This window comes from Triturus cristatus, chromosome 3_2 (genome assembly GCF_964204655.1).
Source record: "Triturus cristatus chromosome 3_2, aTriCri1.1, whole genome shotgun sequence".
Taxonomy (NCBI): domain Eukaryota; kingdom Metazoa; phylum Chordata; class Amphibia; order Caudata; family Salamandridae; genus Triturus; species Triturus cristatus.
The window spans coordinates 957031632-957046740 of NC_140584.1; the positions used below are offsets into that span (position 1 = coordinate 957031632).

General features: G+C 43.9%; 1 protein-coding gene across 10 annotated transcripts in view; it reads right to left on the reverse strand.

The window, feature by feature from the left end:
* SYNRG (synergin gamma) overlaps positions 1–15109 on the reverse strand; it is a 501862-nt gene that overhangs the window by 473981 nt on the left and 12772 nt on the right. For 3 of the 10 annotated variants that reach the window (XM_085649493.1, XM_085649492.1, XM_085649488.1), the window contains exon 2: positions 439–528. The exons of the other annotated variants lie outside the window; for them this stretch is intronic. The gene's annotated coding sequence lies outside the window, so the exon portion shown is untranslated. The remainder of the gene's footprint in view (positions 1–438; positions 529–15109) is intronic. 10 annotated transcript variants of the gene reach the window in all.

Sequence of the window (15109 nt, forward strand, 5' to 3'; positions counted from 1 at the left end):
TGTAGATGCGTCTAGAATAGATCAACACAAGGAAGCAGCTTGGAGTGAGAAGGAGCGGCTGTGACAAGGCAACGCTGAAGGCAATCATATCACGTGCATTGACAAAAGCAAGGAGGCAGCCTGGAACGACGCCAAGAAGCACATTTGTTGAAAGTAAGCAGATCGTGTGCTCACAGATGAAGGTTTCGTGTAGGTTAGTGCTGCCGAAATTAACTTCAAGTTTACACCTTTCCTTCCATTCACGCATAGATCACTTTCAATAAAACACAGTGCATCCACTTCTAAACCCACCAATTAAATATTTTGCACAGTCCAATCTAATAGTGCAAATAGTTGGATATTCCTAATTAGTCATTATCTAGTCAGCTTTCAGCTGGGATAGTTTGTGAATGGTTTCTTTATAATGGGACAGAGGGCTACAGGATTACAGTAACTGACCTTCAAAAACGTTCTTTTCTTTATGAAGTAGTTAGTACGTTCGTTTTTGAGGAGCAGCTCGTCACCACTTTATGTTCTTTATTCTTCTTCCTGTCTCAGGATACACAAGTTGCATTTAAATAGGTTTATTCCAGGTGCTCCTGCGTGCAACATCAACATACAACTGCTTTACACTCACAAGAAAAGAACTGGTACCATCGTGAATTCCACAGTATTGGGAACCAAAAGTATATTGCAAAAATAAAATACAAACTCGGAACACAAATAGAGTAGAAGATGTGCTAACTGATGACTAAGTTAATTAAACAACGCAAGCCTGAGGAACAACACTGGACAGTGATTAAAAGAGTACTGGGCAAGAGTGGTGAACAGACCGTGAAAAAAAAGCCCCTTCAATAAAGAACAATAGAATCTTAGCTCATCCTCAGGTAAAAAGTCAGACGGAAGAGGTAAAATGGATTCTATGACAGGACTGGAGGCTCCCATTATGCTTCTCAATCTTTACTAATCATAAACACACAAGCCAATGAAAAAAGCAGTACACACAACATACTACATTTCCCATTAGGCTTTGAGCCACGCCTCGAACAATCCCACAAATCAACAGTGGTCATCATATACAAAATAGAGAGTCACCATCTTCCTGACTCTTTGTTTGCTGCTCTGCAATCAAGATAAGTGCCTCTCTACTTTGTCACTGTCAGAGTAAGACTAATGCTTCTATATGACTTTTTTGTGACTGTATGCCTGCGGATTTGCTGCTTATAATCCACTTTCATAACCCATTTCTTTAAAGGTCGTCTGCTCTTTCAGCCTGTTTTTCCTCTTAAGACTGCTTCTCCGTCTCTCCTGTTCCTCCCGGTGCGTGTTGTGCCTCGTAGGTAGAGTTTTCAATTTTCAGTTCGATTACATTTTCCAATCGGCGTTTGCCGCTATGCCATTTTGCCTTCCCTTTCATTTTCACCAGCCTACTTCTCGTACAGCCGGACTATAGGCAGCAGCCCAGCCCGGGAGCAAGAGCACCTCTACAGATTTCTTCCCTTCCACGGTTGTGGCAGAGTATGCTCGACCGGCCGCTTCAACCAGCAAGGTCCTCAACATGGATTTAACCCCAGGCGTAAAGGTTACGGCCAAGATCCGCCCCAAGCAGGTTTCCACCCTACCAGGTCCAGAGGCTTCAGAGGCCGCTTCAATAGAGGAGTCAGAGGTTTCCGTAACAATGACAACCAATCTGCAGGTTATGGTTCCCACGACCCTTCCCCAGCTTCCTCTGGGGGGCAGGCCGAGACATTTTGTAGACAACCGGTTAACAATTACTTCCGATTCATGGACTTTGGATACTATTCAGGGGTATCAAATAGAACCGTCTCATACTCCCTATCAAAACTCACTCCCCCACTCTCTCGGTCTTTACCAACAAGACGAGTCTTTTATAGAGACTACGAGCTTTGGGAGCTTTTGCCAAGGTGGTCAATTGCACCGACGTTTCCACACCACAAAGGTTTGTGCACCAATGTGCTTTTGGAACAAAAGAAAGGTGGGAGGGGGTTTAAAGATTGGTCCTGAACCTCAGACTCTTCAACCCCTTTGAGACTATCGTCACTTCAGGTTGGAGGGCATCCATTTGTTAAGAGATCTTCAAGAACAAGATTGATATCTAGGCGAACCATCCAAAGATGCCTATATGTCTGTTCCCATTTGCTCCTCTTATCATCGGTATCTTCAATTCCAATGGAAAGGCCAAAGGTGCCAATACCAATCCCTTCCTTTAGGCCTCTCCTCAGGCCCCTGGGTGTTTACCAAGCTTTTGAAACCCGTGGTGGTCCGGTTGAGAGAGCTGGGCGTTCGCATGATTATCCATCTGGGCGACATGCTTCTCCTGGCACAAGATCATTCCCTTCTGTTGCTACACCTGTCCTGGACAGTGTCCCTCCTCCAAAATCTGGGTTTTGTAATAAAGTCCAAGAAATTCATGATGGTTCCTTCCCACCAAGTGGATTCCCTGGGTTATCAGATAGACTCCTTCACTGTGCAATTACTTCTTCCTCCTTTGAAGGTGAAATCCATCAAGAGGTAGCTAAAATGGACTCCATTTAAATGGTTGATATCTTTGAGATCCCTGGCCAGGATTGCGGGGTTGCTAGCATCTTCAATTCAAGCAATCTTCCTGGGCCCCCTACACTACAGGGCTCTTCAGAACCTGAAAATTAATTATTTGCAACAAGGATTCAGCTACGATCACTTGATTCCACTGGCGGCCGAAGAACTTCAGTGATGGCTTCTTCACATAGAAGCATGGAATGGCAAGGCCATTTTCTGAGTATCACCAGACGTAGTCATAGAGTCCAACACCAGTCATTGGGGCTGGGGCGCAAGATGTGGAGAATTTCCTACAGGCGGTCGTTGGTCAGCAGAGGAATTACAACTGAAACTTCTAGCAGGTTCTTTTGCCATAAAGTCAAACTCCCCATCAAAAGCAATTGCGGCATCCTCCTGCTGTTGGACAATGTTTCAGCAGTTCGCTATATCAAACGCTTGGGGGGGGGTATGAGTTCACGCCTGTTGGCCAACATAGCCTCAGACTTTTGCCATTTTTCCCTTTCCCAGATGATCACGATTCTGGCAGAATATCTTCTGGGCAAAAACAATCTAGTAGCGGGCTGGAATTCCAGATTCCTGAGTGACTACAGCAATTGGAAGCTCCATCCTTACCTCCTTCAGGAGACAATGTTAACTCAGGGTCCGTGTCCCGGCTCAACGTCTAACTTCCACGGTTCTACAGTTGGAGACTAGATCCGATGGCCTTGGGGACAGATGCCTTCCTCAAATTTTGGGGAGATTAGACAAACTATGCCTTCCCTCCATTTGCCATGATTCTTAGTGTAGCGGCCCAGGTCCTACGTCAATCAGCGACTCTGGTGCTAGTTACTCCTCTTTGGAAGACACAATTGTGGTTTCAGAGTCTTTTGGAAATGTCTGTACCTCCTCTGATTCTCCTTCCAGTTTTCCATCAGTTACTCCTGGATCCAATGGGCTTGCCTCATCCACTAATTCTTCAAAACCAACTGACTCATGGTCTGGAAAGTTTCAGGAGACATGACCAGTTTGAAGAAATGTCGGCTGCAGCTGCAGAATTTATGCATCAAGCTTGGGCTCCTTCCACCCGCAAACGAGAATCATCTGCATGGAAACACTACATGGGTTGGTGGCCTTCAACAGGAGGTGGAGTCTATGTGATCCAAACTGAAAAATGTTCTGAAATTCCTTTCAGAGGTTGCTGAATTTGGATTAGGTTAGAGGTCAGTAAATAATTTTAGGTCCGCATTATCAGCTAGACCCAATTAATGAAGGATCTCAAGACCTGGGCTCCTCAACCAGCACCAGGATGCCCGTAGGGTTGCAGTGCGCTATACAAGTCTGAAATACAATACCTGGCTCTTCCGCTGTACCCCAGCGCCCAGAGTGATCAGCACCCCCCACCCCCTCCCAGCGCCTTCAGATCCTCACAGGTGAGTAGTTGCGCTATATAAACCATGATTTGAATGTTACTGAACTAGTACCAAGAATACTAAGATATACCATGCAGGATTGTTGAGGATGTGGTTTGGGAGTCTATCCAATTAAATCTAAATGCCATCTCTGAGAAAACAATGCACAATGCCTTCATTAGTTTTGAGTTATAAGCAGAAACAGCGCCCCTTTAGGGGTCGAAAAGCCGGCGACGAAAATAAAGCGAACCACTCCCATTATGCATTGTTTTGGAGGGTCACCTTTATAACTACATTAGAAACCGCTCTGTAAATTTGTTCACTAACTGCCACAATTTTAATAGGTTCAATTTTTTCGTTGGGGACACAATACACGGTTTACAACTGAATTGCATTCTACCATGATTATATAAATTATTTTTTCTTTACCCTATACTGCGTTGTGTACAGTCTTTTCTCCTTCTGACATCATATTAATCCTATAATATATAGCGATTGCGCACTAGAATATCATTATCCTTCCAGATTTATGTCCACCACATGTTTCTGCATATAATACGTATACCCTGGTTCCAAGTGAGTAGGATTCCCTTGTACCTTTTTTCGATTCATTAGTTTTGAGGGCATGACTTTAGACCAGGCCAAAAGTGGGCCTTCACTTTGAGCCCGGGCCTAGCTGCTTAAACCGCTGACGAGGACACTTGGAGAATTCTAGTCAGGGCATACAGCTAATGGCACCAGGACTACTGCAATCAGGAAGGACTGTTGAATAGTAACATTGTGTTAACTTCCCAATGTAAATGAAAAGCCAGTAACTTATCTCCAATTGTAAATATATTGAGGCACTACGTATATTCTGCTGAAAGTACTGATAATAGTTAGGCTACAAACCAGTACTCAAAATTCTAAGTTTAAAATATCCTATCCCAAAAACGTCTCATGGCTAAGCTGGAAACACTGTTTCTTTGCCAAATGCCCTCACTAAAGGACACACACAAACACCATGATACAACTTTGCAAGAAAGACACATTGGTAAGGGTATTAATGTTATCTATGCTAGAAGACTCAATCTCTACTGCACAATGGCCTGGTACACTCCAACAGTGTCTCAGCCTACAGTTTAGACCCATTAAAGGAATCGGACCTAAACTATAGTCTACTACCTAAGTTGTAATGGACCTTAAAAATGAGTCTTTGTAGTAAGACAGCGTTCCTAAAGCCTTGCACGACAATTACTCCTATTTTTATCAATCTTGAAGCTTGTTTGTCTAATACATATTTTAGTGGTTTTTAGTAAGTAAGGTTGTAATATTTTTGGAATAACCTTTGTTTTGGCTGTACCCTCCTTGTCAAAAGAATTCCTTGCAATCTTTCTATGGTCTCCCGATAGGGGCCTACTTAAACAGTTCTTTTCCCTTGCTTGAACACTTAAGTTAACACTATCTAGGACTTGCTGCAAAGTGGTACCTTTCAGTTGTTGTTGTACAAAAAGTTGTAGGGGGGGTATACAAGAGAAAATAATATTACTATAGGATAATTCAGGGATTTGTTAATTCTGCATTGTGGGCTAGGCAGTGGCACAAAAATGAACTGGTGGCACCTTATACTTAACAATTGAGGCTGCAAAGTCCTGCTAAGGATAGAAAAGCCCCATATTGTAGAGCTAGACCTAGTCAATTAGTTGAGCAGACGCATCATAATGTTCTTTCCTCTGAGGTCAGGTAGAAGTAGTAAAGATGTAACTACTGAGCACCTGGATGCAGTCTCTAAATCAGTACAGAAGCCAGGAGTAGACAAACGTTGGATTTACACCAATCAACTTCTTTTGAAGACCATCTTAATTGTCACTGTATATGTTGTAGCACTGTGTGATGAGAAAACTATTCTATAAATGAACATGAAGATTAAAATGACTTCAATATATGACAAACTCACAATGTAATTTTATATGACAAACTCACAATGTAATTTTAACAGCCTGTACAGAGTATATGTAAACTCATGCTATATAAGCCCTATGGCTATCTCTGCAAAGGTTTACATGTTCTACACAAAAACAATAGGACAGACTGAGGACCTCTACTTCCTCACCCTTCCATACCAAGTCTGCTCTCTCCTTGTCCTATCTATGCAGCAAGCAGTGTGTATAACTTGATGTTAAGTAACACAGGGTGCATGACAAATGGCTGCATTTGATTACAAGTTCAAACATCACACAGATATAGGATACATAAAATGAGATCTAGGTATAAAGAAGCGGGCAAACAAAGGGATTAGGACGAGGACGTGATGTACTATTATTTACTCTGTGACTTAAAAAAAAAAAAACCATACAACCCATGCTCTCGAGAAAGCCACCTCGTTTAAATAGCTTTGTAAAACACAGGGGAGTCAAAGATAAACTAAAAGTAATACATATGAACGGCCACTTAAATCTTCTCAAAAGCAACCCTTAATACTTGGATTGAAAATAATCCACCTGTCAGAGAGCCTGGATTTACTAATAGTTAATTCCCTACAACATATTGTTTTATTTTTTACAAATACTGTTGTAAAATTCTGGAGAATGAAAATGAGCCAGTGCAATTCAGCCTTTTTTAATGAACTGAAACGACCTCTGACAAACTAGCTTTTGTGAAAAAATAAAGAGCACTTGGTGCCTGCTCTTGAACTGGTGGTGCAGCAAACCATTAATTTACCACCAGAGGAATAACATTAGTAAACATTATTAAAAATATAAAAGCTATGTTTAAAGAACCAGACCTGAATTTAACTACTACTCTTCTACATTAACGAAATAACCAATCACAACCTTGCTACATATTTTGATACTATTCTCATATATACTATTTGTTTATATGCAAATCACAAAGTAAATTAATCAATGCTTGGAAGTAATGGCAGGTAACTGTAAACATTATGACAGAGGTTGCGAGCCATATCTGGTCAACACAGTATATTAAACTAACACCAAATGGAGAGAAACTGCAGAATTTCATCTCAAGCAGCAGACCAGGAAACACAAAAACAATGTCTCCAAGTAACTTCTCCACAGTTTCAGAGACAAAGGGAAACTCAGAGTTGCGGTTCAGAAGCATTTAGGATCTTATATACATTGTTAGTGGCAAGCACTCGGACATCTATGTGAAAGAAAATAAAGTTGGTGTTACTCTAGACCACCTTCTATAACTAGAACTACCCTATAAATAACTGAAACATAGCAACAAGCCCAATGACTGGTTACCTGCAGCAGAATACAGATTCTCTCTCAAAGATAACTGAACGGACTGTGCCTCATTTTTGAGTAAAAAATTCAGACTCCAACAAAGAAGGCTGAACTAAGTGCAAGAAGATGTGCCAGTACCAGTGAAAATGATTAGCCCTTTTCCTGTCTTTCAGAAGCATGTGGATGAGGAAAGTGGGCAGCTTTAATAAACATTCGAGACATTTACTGAACCTCCTTGGAATGGTACACTGTGGGTAATGACAGCAGAGTTTGAATGAAGCATGAAAGAGGAGGAGAAATCTTGCAGCCCACCAAGGTACATAAACTCCTGGGTGGGCTGATCTTTAGTCCCTAGTTGTCTAGAACAGAGGATAAGCCTTGGGTACGGTTTGGTTTATGCCGTGGGTATAGGGACAGCACAGGCAACAACCAACACAGCTCAACACAGATAACACTGAAGTCCGGCTATTCAGGAACAAGAGTTCTCTGTAGGACTTCTGACGGCCATCGGACCCGGGTTCCACCGCCCACACCAAAAAACTCGGCCTGGTCTTGGACGACAGACTCACAATGGCCAAACAAGTGAACGCCGTGTACCGATTCTTCACCCTATGGATGATCTGCAAGATATTCCACCGACTCCCCACCAACACCAGATACACAATCACCCAGGCCCTCATCACCAGCAGACTAGACTACGGCAATACACTCTACGTTGGCATCACAAATCAACTCATTCAAAGACTCCAGACCACAGAGAATGCAGCCGCCAGACTCTTCGTCAACATCCAAATCAATGCACACATCATGCCCTACTTCGGAGAGCTACACTGGCTATGAATTCAGTAGCCATACCAATTCAAACTGCTCACTCACGCATACAAAGCCCTCCACAGTGTCTGACCTGTCTACCTCCACCACTGCCTCAACTTCCACCAACCCATCAAGCAACTGCACTCAGCACAATCCACCTCACACAAGTCAAGAGGACGCGCCTTTTCCCTACATTGCTGCCAAACCTTCCACACACCATTAGGATCTTTCCATTCTTTCTCGAATTTAGCAAGAAACCGAGGACCAGGCTATTCAACTAGGAGCTCAATCAGCCTACTCATCAACTCTAGTGCCTGGATATTCCACAAGTGATCAGCACACTTTACAAATCCTCATAACAGTAGCAACCATTTTTTCCTGGGACAGCAGGAATAGGTCTTTGACATGACTAGGACATCATTTTTTCAAACTGTCTAACACCAGACAGCCACACTGAAGAGAGAAATGCAATTTAAGAGCTTGCGGCTATGACTCTGGGCTTTTCCAAGAAGGCCTTTGAAGGAAAAGGGCCAGTTGCTAGTATTTACATCTTCAGGTCTGGGAGACTCTCAGGCTGCTCCTTTACCGATGCGGCAGAGGGATGGGAAAAGCTACTTGTCAGCTCTGAGTATGGTATTACCACTTTACACACCTCTTCATGATTAGTTCATGTTAGCTCAAGAATCATTTTGCTTGCCAACAGCTGCGGTCAACCATTCTTCCAGTGCCATGGACTGTTTTTATTACGGTTATATTCGAGCTCGGATCAGATATTTTATGCCAAACTGTTGAGATTAAAGAATATTTTTCTTATGAATTTGTTAAGGTTGCTGAGCTATTCGTTTTTATGATGGCAAGAAGTGTATGAATTTAAGCCATCATTCTAAAGCATAGAATGTTTTAAAATGTGGCAGCCTGCTGTCACATCAGTCTGCCCAAACTCCTGCCTCACTGTTGTTTAGGGGGGTTGGGTCCATTGCACAAATCAGATTTTAGTGTAAGGCCCATCATCAGCACAGATTACTAGATGGTCTGGGTCATAATATTTTAAAAGATGCACAAAACAGACCCATGCCATGTGGCAAACCGCATCCTCACCTCATGCTTTCTAAGATAATCATCACTCAGCAACTGTTTGCTGTCACACAACAGCACCAAGTAGGCCAACAGGCCCCATCTTTCAATTTCCACAACCCTCCCTATCCCCCCCTCCCCCCTCCCAATGCCCAGAGTCCACTCTCTACACAGACTTTTGGGTCTGTTTATATCGCTGAAATCTTTGGAGCATGGTCATTTTTTGCTTACAAGAGCAACCAAATTCGTAGATGTTTTGTGTAATTGATTTTTCTTCCTGTCAGGCTCCAGGCACGTCCACTTCGATCTCAGCCCCCTCTGAGCCAAAGTCCAAGCAATGAACATTTCATCCTTTGCTACATCATGGTGGGACTTCTATGGGACAGGGGAGAAGTGGCAAGATGCCTAGTTGAGAAAAAGTGTGAGCTATGCATCCTGCCTCAATCACAGGATCACAAACTTTTATGCGGTGTCCAGCCTATATACAAGTTCACGGGATCATGCAAACTCTTGGGGCCATCTTGGGAGGGGCCACTCTAAAGCAGTAACTGCCCTGCTCCAGCTGCTAGTCAATGAGAGGTCTGTTACAAATGACGTCGCACTGAAGTGCTTGTGATCCAGCGAGTGCAGTTTGAGGTCTCTTATTGGGATTCGAATGACTGATTTGGGATAAAACGTTTGGGTCCTTGCAAGACTCTTGAGAGCGCCTTATATATTATATGGATACTGTTTGAAAGTTCTGGAACAATGGTTGATGTTGTAACAGAGGTACGCTACGCTAAGAAACTGTTGGAGGCAGCCTAGATAAATGTAATTTCCCAACTCATTTAAGGAGCTAAGGGTTTTTTCTAATTTGTGAAACACTGCGACATATTCATACCATGGAGCATTGGTGTAGAATGATAATGCATTTTACCTCAAAACTGAATTTGAGAAACCCAATAGACTGCAATCAGACTCTTTCCAAAGAGAGGGTCAACCTTGGAGGCAATCTTCTAGGACCTTGGTTAATAGGAATTTGGTTATTAGAGACACACACAAACGTCTAGTGCTTCTGGCAGCAAGTCAGATCCAAGATTAATTCAGAAAATGTGGGCACAAGTCAGGAGGGCCATGGAAATCAGTGGGAGGGGAAGTTAACATCGGTTTCCTTGTAACCAACTGTAATTTGCTTCCATAGGACTCTGCTCCAGATCACTATCTTCTCATCATTACTATAGTCAAAGTCTTTGTGATCTGCTGGACAAGACATCATTCCCGATTGAATGCCTCCCGTCTTCAAAAGGGAAAATCAACTCCCTGGCAACCCGCTTCCCTAATCCCTTTCCGTACACTCGCTCAACATGTGGGCGGCAAGATATTACATTTTACTTCTGCGTAAGTATTCAGATGCCCGACACGCCCTAGTAGGTAACATATTAAATGTTTATGTTAGGCGTGACAAACCCGAATTAGATCATTATCGTCATACTCTGCAGCACTACTTATATGTATGTTCTGCTCCAAGTATGGAGGTCTATTCGTGTACCTTACTCAGATCCACAGTCAAGAAAGCTGTCAATCTGTACTCTCCAACGGTGGACGTTTTATACTGGATCACTAGAGTGCAGCCTCATTTCCAAAACTGCCCTGAGGGAGGGTCAGTCTATTCAGCAGTACCACTTATCCAAACCCGGTTCACTTAGCCCTCTTTGTACCTGTAGCTCCCATTGAGGGTTACAACTGGGAAATAGTAGAACCTCCTGTTACGCATTCAGCGACTAAAAATGTATTTTTGTTCCTGCAATGACCTACCACTCACCCAGGCAGACAATGTCACTATTTTTTAACGATCTGTTGAGAGATTAAATTAATATAAGCATGGCACTGTAGTTCAATATTGGGTGTTTTAAACTACCACTGATATTGATGGATGCATGCTCAAAGAAGACTACTATGCCTCTAATGTCCCGAAATTAAACACATTAAAATTCAAATTAGAATAATTCCTTAGGCTTTTCTACAGTTGCCAATTACCCAATAAAAGCTCATTGTTCATATACCTAAATAGTACAGAAACGTATTGTCAAATCTTTGATTATCAAGAATAAAAAGTCCTTTGCTTTAATTAAAAAAAATAGAAATTAAAAAAAATTTAAACACAAATTAAAGTTGCTTTCAGAACTCCCATTTCCTTGGGACCAAATGTCATTTTTTTTTTTTTAAAGGTCCTCTGGAAAACACATATAGCTCTGAAAATGATTTATACGATATATGCTCACAACAAAGGCCCCTCTTGATAGACATACCCCATCCCAACGAGAGCATGCTTCTGGTCATCGTAGCCTGGGTGAAGGCATATATGAGCACCCTTTTGAAGCAAACATATTTGCCTCAATAAGGACCGTTTAAACTGGTAAATAAACAACAATGAATAAATATGATCAACTAGTACCACAAACATATTTATACCCTCAATAGATTAAAAATAGGTATGGTCTAATGTTTATGATAAAATAGAGGTGCTGCAGTGGCCTCTGATTTAATACAATGATAAACAAGCCAAAACAATAAACGCTGCAAGATCTTTAGACACGTACCATTAAAAGGCCAAAAACAACATTTAAAAATGTTGTTGACTGGAAATTGTGCTGACAAATGTTTGCTCTAAAGTGAGGTTTCTTCTAAACATATACTTAACGTAGGCTTCACAAATGCTTATGCATCACTGACCTCAACAATCACGAAAACATCTGTGTTCATGTTCAGTGTCAAAACATAGGCTAGTAATTGTACTTTTGCTATAGTGTTAACACTTGTTTTCAATGCTAAAGATGGACTAAATATAACACTTCTCACAGACAGTGGCATGTTTTCTGGTTAGACATTGACAGTTTCCATATCCATTCAACTAGGGACGCAACATCATTCTACAGGCCAACAAAAAGGTATTTGAAGACTCGAGGACTAAATCGCAAAGGTCCTATTTAGATGCGTTTTACCAGGTTTCCACAAAGAAATCCACAAAATCTTAGACAACTTTCAAAGTCACCTCTCAAAAATGTTGTTTCTTTCATTCTCTCAGTCTCAAATGGTCCAAGCACGACATTTGAAAGAAGTAAAATTAGGAGAGGTGTGGCTTGACAGAGCATGGAATAAAACACCATTAGGCAAGGTTCTGCTCCTGTCCAGTCAACAAAAACTTGGTCGGTATTTGCCACCATAAAATGCTAATGGCTCAAAGAAAGGCTAGACGGAGCATTGAGGGCACCAGGGGGAAGGTGGCACCACCTTAAAAGCAGCCAACAAGGGAGGGTGGTGGGGGGAAAATGGCTGGGCCCTGTTGCGAGTGGAAGAGTGACCTTATAAAACCTTAACTTCGGAGCCAGTGTGAGAACTTGTTAGCAGACTCCTAGTCTGGCGAGAACTGGTGGAGTGATGCTACCTGTAGATGGGCCAGGGACATAAGGTTAGGCCAGTCCTGAGTGTTGGGTTGCAAGGCAAAACAACCAGACCACCAAAGAAGAAGGAAGACCAGAAGGACATGACAGCAGACCAGACAGACAAGACAAGCAAGAAGGGTTGCTCTTCTTCTGAAGTGGTTATCCAGTGGAGTAGAGACTGGATCCGCAGAAGAGTGCCAGCACAATGGATATGGCTACTTGGCCCGCTGGTCTGTGGGTCAGTTCTGCTGCCTGACCGGGTGACAGGCTTACAGCCATCGGGGGCACTGGCGGAGCATGGAGTTGTCCACATCACAGACAAGCCTCACAAATACATATCAACGAATAAATAGAGGAGAGTGGATGAAACCCTACTAAAATGCCTGGGCTTGGAGTAGCAGAAGAACTTTGGGCTCATTCTTGCGGTCGGAGGGGCAGGGCGGTCATGCAGGGTTCCACCTCTAATGGGAGAGCTGTAGGCAGCGAGGCTAAATATCTGCAATGACTGAATAGAGTGCTGCCTAGGGGAGCCTCCGAGTAGTTAAAGTGGAGTACCCTAAACCCACCACTTTTCCTTTACCAGCCCAACACCAGAGAGAAGGTGAATGCAGGTTGAGTATGTATCTTAGTATGCCCAGGAGTAACAGAGGGACACCGCAAGCAAGGCCACACATAAGAAATTCCCATATATTTACTGACAGAGGAAGGATGACACATGCATGTGCCCTAGCTTGGTGGACTCTATCTGAGCACTGTTGTGAGGCCTGCTGTTCAACAAAGGAATGGTCCGAGGAAGACAAAAGATGGCTCAGTCATGGATTTGTTGTCGCAGGTATAACCTCTTTCCTTTTATTCCCTCCCCCATCCCTTACCACCACCCAGCCAAAAACACGGCAACGGGAAGCTCATCTGGAGTTACCCATGCATATATGGACAACTTCTTTAAGGAAATCCACCAGGATATGGGATCAATTAAGGCGGGACCAGAAGATAGGAGGTTCACTAAACCCGGAGAGAGAGAGTTGAGGTTCTGGAGCACACAATGAATGATCAACAAGTGCAAGTTACAGGCTAAGATTACGGCACTGGAGGAAGAAAATGTCAAAAGTAGAGCAAGTCGGGGGACTTGGACTTACTAAGCGAACAGCATAGTAAGGTAACTCTTATACCTGCAATTCACATTAAAAAGGGGCAGCAATACCGTGGCACTCGTGTCTGGCGGAGTGGCCCCAGGTGTGTCTTGGCCAAGAAACCACAAGGCTGACTTTGAGTGAGCGACATGAGGCCCCCGCCCATGAATAAATGGCTGCGCCTGGACTGCAGAGTTGGTCCCCGATTTGAGCTTGTGCTCCCTTGTCTGCCCCGGTGCTAGAGGTAGTTTTGAGGGCCCGGGCTGCTCCTGGGCTCCGGTGAGGGAGTCAGGAGTTTGACTGACTCTTGCGGACCACAACTCCACGCCTCCAATCCCCTGAAGACTGCACAAAGTCACCACATTACTTGTGGGGTGCTAGTCGGACATCCAGATATAATGAGGTCTGGTGGCTGCTGGTATAAGCTGACAGGCCGATGTGGGCGCGGCCCACTGCAGGCAGCGGTGAGTAACTGGCAGGGCTCTCTTCCGGGCACCTCACACCCACCTGCGACATCATGGCAAGCGGCCGCAGCGCGGTGCAATCGAAACAGGAGAAATTTGTGTGGCAGAAGGGCCAGGATGGGGAACACGCTAACCCGAAACCGCACGGGGAGCAAACAGGTCCCACGTTGCAGGACATTTTAACTGCTATAACCACTGTGTGTACCTCACTTGAAACACGCATTGATAAGGTCGCCAATGACGTTTCTTTGATCCGTGCTGACATGAGGAAGATGTCTGATCGAATTAGATCCGTCGAAAATACAACCAAGGAACTGGTGAATAAGCGTCACGTAACCGAACTTCAAACCAATCAGAAGGCACTCACACTACAGCTGGACGACTACGAAGGCCGCATGAGATGCAATAACATACAAATTTTAGGGGTGCCGGAACGGGCAGAGGGTCAGGCCGCCGACCTCTTTGTCGAGGAATTGATCCTCCAGAAGCTTCAACCAAGGGGCCTTTCCAAATGCTTTTCGATTGAACGAGCACATTGTGTACCTGGGGGCAGGCCAAAGCCTGGAGCACCTCCCCGACCTCTCCTCGCAAGAAATTTTAATTTTCGAGATAGAGATGCCATTCTCCAGACGACAAGGCCAGCCCCTCCGTTGACGATCGACAATAGCAAAGTCACATTTTTCCCGGATTTCACCCGGAGGGTCCAGAAACAGCGGCATAGCTTCCTGGACGTGAAGCGTGCGCTAAGGGACCAAGAAATTAAATACACCATGTTGTTTCCGGCGAAGCTGCGAGTCGGGGTAGAGGGTAAACTGTGGTTCTTCACCAGGCCCGAGGACGCTTGGGACTGGCTCGATGGTTGGTAAACTGTTGGTAAGTGTCCCCACAAACCTGTGGGAGACGCTGGTACTGCTAGCAACCAGCGGCAGGGGTCCCCATCCGACAGTGACTTGGTGACACAGAGCCCAAAAGGGATGACGGTTGAAGTTTGGCAAGTATAAGTGACTGCCCTCTGACTCATATGACTTCCTTAGCATGTATCTGGCAGCGGCT